This window comes from Mus musculus, chromosome 2 (genome assembly GCF_000001635.26).
Source record: "Mus musculus strain C57BL/6J chromosome 2, GRCm38.p6 C57BL/6J".
In the NCBI taxonomy this organism is placed as follows: domain Eukaryota; kingdom Metazoa; phylum Chordata; class Mammalia; order Rodentia; family Muridae; genus Mus; species Mus musculus.
In genome coordinates this window covers 179,360,421-179,367,293 of record NC_000068.7, presented here as the reverse complement: position 1 = coordinate 179,367,293, position 6,873 = coordinate 179,360,421, and the positions used below count along the sequence as shown (strand labels likewise).

General features: G+C 45.7%; 1 pseudogene; it reads right to left on the bottom strand.

Moving 5' to 3' along the window:
* Positions 1-2,222: 2,222 nt before the first annotated feature.
* Gm14294 lies at positions 2,223-3,000 on the bottom strand (annotated as a pseudogene).
* Between the last annotated feature and the right edge of the window lie 3,873 nt (positions 3,001-6,873).

The window sequence follows — 6,873 nt, the reverse complement described above, 5'->3', positions numbered from 1 at the left end:
TGCTGGCTAGTTTTATGTCAACTTGATGCCAGCTAGAGCCATTAGTGAGGAGGAAGCTGAAACTGAGAAAATGCCTCCATAAGATCAGGCTGTAGGTAAGGCATTTTCCTAATCAGTTATCAATGGGGGAAGGCCAAGCCTGTTATGAACAGTGCTATCCCTGGGCTGGTGGTCCTGAGTTCTGTAAGAAAGCAGGCTGAACAAGCCAGTAAGCAGCATTTCTCTGTGGTCTCTGACTAAGTTCCTGCGTCTAGGTTCTTGCCCTGTTCGAGTTCCTGTCCTGAGTTCCTTTCATGATGAACTACAATGTGGAAATGTAAGCCAAATAAACCCTTTCTTCCCCAACTTGTTTTGGTCATGGTGTTTCACTGTATTGATAATCCTAACTAAGATGGTTGGGAACTTAGTGCTGCTGAGTGGTAGGAACTTATGAAGTTGTTGGGTGCTCACCTCTCTGTGTGGATTACTATCTCATCTGTGGGAGTAGGAACCTTATTTCATAGCATGCGTTAACACTTGAGCTTGGCTCCTCTGGCTCTTTTTCTTATGTTCCCATGACTCTACCATACTCTGATGTAAGAAAGCAGCCTTCCTTAGATGTGGCTCTTTGATCTTGAACTTCCCAAACTCCGACTGTTAGCCATACACACCGCTCTACTGTCACAAATTGCTACTCTGCCATTCTGTCATGGCAGAATTGCCAGGACTATGGCGCTCACTAGAATGTCTTCTTGCGTCTCATTTGCCTCCTGACCCAACTCTCACACAGGAACCTTGGAGTAGGCTTCTTGGGGCAGGGGATGTAGAAAAAAAAGACAGATGCATACCTGAAGTGTTGGGGTTCAAGATAGACTTTGGAAATGCGTGTCATTGCTCTCAAGTTGCTTTCTGAGCCCCAAGAACCCATCAACCCTCAGGGCTGACAACAGGCACGAGTAAACTTGGTCTAGAATGATTTTCCCCATTTCCTCAGAGCAGACAAGAAAGAGCTCTTCTTGCCTGATGGTGGAAAGGAAGCGAAGGGGAAGAGTTACTGTTGGACTCCCACAGGAGTAGCCTTAGAGCCCCTGCCTTGTGAGGAGTGATGGAGCTTCAAAACAGAAGGGTGATGTGTGAGGTAGAGACAGTTGGGTGCCATCTGAACTCCCTTCAGCTCAGAGCTGGGAGAATGTGAGGACACCACCACAAGACTAGGAGAAACATGGGAGACTCAGCCAGAGAATAGTTCTCCCTAGTGGGACACAGGGGCAGTTACAGGAAGAGTCAGGCTCAGGCTTATCTGGGTGAACACCACAGGCCACAGCCAGAAGCTGGTAGGGACAAGCATATCCCCATTCACTGATGCAGAGTCAGCCCTGTGTCTGCTGGCCACATCATGGCTGTGCTGCTCAGCACCCTAGAGGCAGACTCATTTCCTGGCTAAAGCTGGAAGGGAAGCTGGGTAATGCTAGGAGAAGCTGCTGTGGTGGAGCACATGGAAAATGAGGGTCCATTTGTTGGGATTTAAGTTCTACATGAAGTTTCAGTGCATGGGGAGAGTGGTGACATCAACCATGAGGTCAGAGCATGTGGAGAGTGGTCACACCAACCATGTGGTTTCAGAGCATGGGGAGAGTGGTCACACCAACCATGAGGTCAGAGCATGTGGAGAGTGGTCACACCAGCCATGAGGTCAGAGCATGTGGAGAGTGGTCACACCAACCATGTGGTTTCAGAGCATGGGGAGAGTGGTCACACCAACCATGAGGTCAGAGCATGGGGAGAGTGATCGTCATTGAGAGAGCTCACTGGTGCACAATGCTTTGCTCATAGATGACGCCAGTGAAAACCATAGTTCTTCAGCTATTAGGTAATTCACTCTGATATTCTGAACAGTAGAACTTAAAGCATGAACTAATGTGGTGTTTCCTGAGTGTGCCAGGGCATCATTCTCCACTAGCATACCTTCAGGTTTTGGCTCACTTTCTTCCTCTTACCTTGGTTCTGTGGTCACAGCTTTATTTGCCAGTGAAGTTCATAGAGGCCTCTCCGTGCAGCCAGGCACTGGGGTCTGTATTGAATCAGATCTCTTAGTGACAAGTATTGCTGCTCACGTGTTAAATATGACCAAACCTGACCTCAGTGAGACTCTCCAGCTTCTCCTTCCTGCTGGAATATCCCCAGGAGCTAGTTAGTCTTGCACCTTTTTCTTTCTAACTATGCCATATTTCTTTTAAGAGCTACTATGTTTCCCTGTTCCTTTTGGCAACTTTGTAAAACTTTGCTTGTGCGCACCTGTGTATGAATATCTGCAGTATGCATGCAATGAGACCCGGTTTGCACCCAGAAGGGGCATCTCTTTAAATAATAGAGGGCCTGCAAATGTGTGGGTGGTTACCACATCCAAAGGGATGATCTGCAGTATTCATGGCCAGGCCTTGGACACATGTCCAGCATTTCCTGTTTGCCTTGTACTTGTGGTACACAGAGACAGTTAAGTTTGTCAATTCTGTCTCCCCTGGCAACCATGCCAACAATAGCTCTCATGGCTGAGAAAATCACCTTGGATCCTGAAGGAAGCTTTAGTTGGGTCTTCTTGGGCTCCACAGTCATGGGAGATGATTGTGGGAGAAATCCTGGAGGCTTGTGCCAGCTTGCCTCTTCCCAGGATTCTCCTCCAGACAACACATCACAGTACCTTCAGCAGTAGTGCCCATGGGCAAAGCATTGCTGCTACTGTGTGGGCCTTTGTGCCTCAGTACACAGATTGCCAGGTGTGGATTCCCCCTGCAGGGGTGAACAGCTTCCTCCGCTTCTTAGATGGGTAGGGATCATGAAAGGCCACCCTTTACAAGGGAGTGCCATAGCCAGGGTCATGAATGATGTTCTTTGCAATGCACTTAATATGGCCGTGTTGCTCAGCAAAGTCCACAGCACGCAGACAAGCTGGTGTTTCATGTGTCTGACTGCAGAATACACAACCCAGGTGCCTTTCCTCTGACCTCAGATCTCATGGCCCATGGCAGCAGGTCTGCTGGCAAGCTTGGCTGAAAGACTAAAATGTTTTTGAGACAAGGTGTCTCACTGATCTGGACCTAGTAGTGAATAAAGCTGGATTGGTTGGCCAGTGAACGTTAGAAATCTGCAGACATTCGCTACTGCGCCAACTTTCATGTGAGTGCTTCAGATCCTTGTTGTGTGCGCATCAGGAACTTCACCATCCGAGCTATCTCGCAGCAACAGTATGTGGGTTTTTTATTCCTTACAGTCATCAGTCTAGGCTTTTAGGCTTAACTCTTAAACCTGATATTATTGAATCTCTCCTATATTTGCTTGTTGCCAACATAATGTGAGTTATAGAAAAGTAAAGTCTGCTTCCTTGTGTGTGTGAGTTGGGGTGAGGGGATGAGTGCCCCCTCCCTCACTCAGTGATGGCTGCCTTTCCCTGGGTGTCTTCCACAAAGACACTCGGGCTAACATTTTGTACATGGAATCCCTAACTCTACGAGGGACTCATACAATCTGGATGTCCCCACTTCATGGCCATTTAGCTTGTGTATGGTCATGTCAGGGTGTTTTTTTTTGGGGGGGGGGTGTTGTATCTGGATGAATTTGCTGTTGGGTTGTGTCTTGCTCCTGACCTCACAATGAAGGGCCCCACAGTCAGAGCCTCTCTCACAAATGACTCCTTTTTGTCCCATACATCCCTACTCAATTTACTATATCCTAGAATATCTTCTACTTTCAGGACCCCTCTCTAACTTCAGAGGACTCCCATGACTGCAGACACTTCAGAAGCCAGCCTTGCCCAAGTCAGAGAATCTATCAAGAAAACATTGCTCTCTATATCAGCTGTGTCCCCTCTGTACCTGGCAGACAGGACTCCTTCCATTCATTCTTTCTCAGAGACCCTGGCCTTTCTCTTTCCTCTCTGCCCACATCCTCATCACTGGCCCAGGCCACTTCCCTAACAGGAGCCAATAACACCAGTGTTGTCTTCCCCAATTTCCTGCCCATGTAAGTCTTCTGTGAGTCGCTTGTGCGTTGTTAATCCCTTTGAAGCCTCACCTGTTTCCCAGGAGCATCTTTCACAAGTTGGCAACTAATTACAACTCACAGGATGAGCAAGCAAATTCACAGAGGTGCAGAAACTGTAGCACTGACCCCAAGGTCAAGGGACCAGGTCTTAGGAAAAAGTCTGTACAAGGCAGACTGCAAGCTACCGAAGGCACAAGGCACTAGGATTCTCACCCACTGTCTCCTTCCTGAACAAAGGCCCCACGGACATACTTTAATGACTGGTGCAAATGGAAGTTTTTGGATTAAATTCTTAGTCTCATAGAGACATTGTCCTGGACCAACCAAGTGAGACCACAATTGTAATAACAGATCTCCTACACAAGGCAGGAGGCATTACGTGTCCCAGAGACGCATAGGTAATGTATTCATGGAAACAAAGCCTGTAAGGATGAGAAAGGACACACCAGCCAAGAAGTACAGGGAGTTTGTGACACTGAGACACAGGCATAGGAACACATCCATGAGCTCACGCAGAAGTCAGTTCTTGGCTTTAGTGTCTGGGTGCAAGCAAGTGAATTGTTGGTTCTAGGGTGTAAGTCTGATGTAACTTGTTATGGCAGAAGGCAGAGAGTGGGTACAATGACTGTCCCAGGGTTCTATTCTCAGAAAGCCTCGTCTTTGGTTTGGAGAAAAACAGAGAGCAGGCAGAGCGTGAGGATTCTGGACCTGCTGAGCTCTGAATGGATCTTCCAAAATACATCGGAATTGAGGCTTAATCACTCTTATTACAGGGGAGAACGTTAGGGACTGGAGAGAGGACTCAGTCATTAAAGGGCTCGGGGAGGAAAGATGAGGACCCAAGTTCAATCCCTAGCACCCCGTAATTGGCCACATGCAGAGGCTTGAACCTATAACCCAACCCCGGAGAAGCAGAGACAGGAGGATCCCTGGGCTTTCGAGTCTAGCCTAATTAGTGAGCTCCAGCTTCAGTCAGAGACCATGCCTCAAAAATTCAAGTGGAGACCAGGTAAGGAAGCTAGCTGAGAGTGACCTCTGGCCTGAATGTGTCATACATATAGGCATACACATGCACACAAACAGACAGACAGACAGACAGACAGACACACAGAGGTGGGGAGAGATCTTTATTTCAAGGACCCTTAGGAAAGGGATGGAGGGTTTGTATACTTTCTTGTCAGCTTTTGTGTTCTATGTGTAAATACATTCTTTCTCCCTAGAGTTGGACTTCTCTTATTAAAAAACTGTTTTATGGTATCCTTGTGTGTGCGTACACATGCCACAGTGTCCGTATGGAATCCAGAAGACAACATGCAGGAGTTGTTTCTCTCTTTCTACCATATGGGTCCTGAGGATGAAGGTGTCCTTGGGCTCGGAAGCAGGTGGCTTACTTGCTGAGCCATCTTACCAGCTCATACAGTCTTCTTAAATCTCCAATCGCCACCCCTTTTCCAGTGAGAAAAATCTCATACCACTTCCAGGGAGATAAACTAGGTATACAAAGAAAGACTTACTGATAATAAATGATAAAGAAATTGATTTTAAAACATCTCCTTAGCATACACACAAGGTTGTCATTTATTAAAGATGAAAGCAAATTTGCATGCGGATGAGATGGAAATGTTTCTCTATTTTTACCTAGAGGTTGAATCTTGCCTGAATATTTGATCCTGCGGGACGTAGATTATATTCACTTTAAAAAATAATTTATCGATATTTTGGTTTTATAATCGTCAACTCTGAGAAGGCTGCTTTACATAAATACGTAGAAGATGGCTGAAGTATGTTTAGAGCCATTTTAGAGATTATTGGAAATTCTGTTCTAATCCCAAGCCAAAATTTGTTTAATGATTTTTTAAAAAATGAAACTCAAGTTATTAACTCAAATAGCAATTTAAAAAATCAAATATTCTAACAAGATGATATGGTGACTTGGTACTTACTTCCTGAGGATAAAATATTAAGTGTCTTCGTTTTCTGTAATTAAACAACTATGTTGCTATAGGAGCAGAAACCCTTGTATGTGTGGTTCATGATAAGAGGCAATCTGGAGTCTGAGCCCACTTTGCATGCAGTATCTGCTGGTGTTAGGTGATGTGCCAGCAAATACACAGCAAAGTGTGCTGTCCTGTCCTCAGATCTGAAGCCATCGTGAAGTCACATGACAGAGCCTCCCTCAGATTTGCTAACGTTCTAATTGATTTTTGCTTGTTGCACATTCAGAGGTATTTTGCTGTTGACAGTCCTTCCCTAGTCCTCACATTCAGTTGCATGACACAGGCTGAGCGTGGCCCACTGGAAGGAAGCTGGGCTGGAGAGGAAGTGGTGCCTTAGCAGACCCAACCTTGCTGGTGATCACCCTGGCATTTGGTTAGAGCAGGATGAGCTGGCTAAGTTGGTGCCTGCCTGCAAGTGTTTATCTCCTGGCCAAACATGGAAAGGAGGTGACCATCTTCTCCTACTTTCCCAAAATCTATCTATCTATCTATCTATCTATCTATCTATCTATCTATCTATCTATCTATCTATCTATATGCATTAGAGACAAATAGGAAACACTTTGAATTTACTTAAAGATTCTTGTTATTGACATTTATTACTTAAAGGTTCTTCATCCTGTTATTGAGAAATATTACAGCTGTGCTCTTGTGAACCAGCTTCCCATGGTGGGATCCCAAGATGTGCTTTAAGATCTTTCTCGTGGTTGGATCCTAGATCTGCCTTGTGGCTGGATGCTAAGATCTGCCTCTTGGCTGGATTCTAAGATCTGTCTCATTACTGGATCCTAAGATCTGCCTTAAGTCCTTTTTCATCCTTAGTTTTTGCTGACGTCGACTTTGTCATGAAAATAAAATT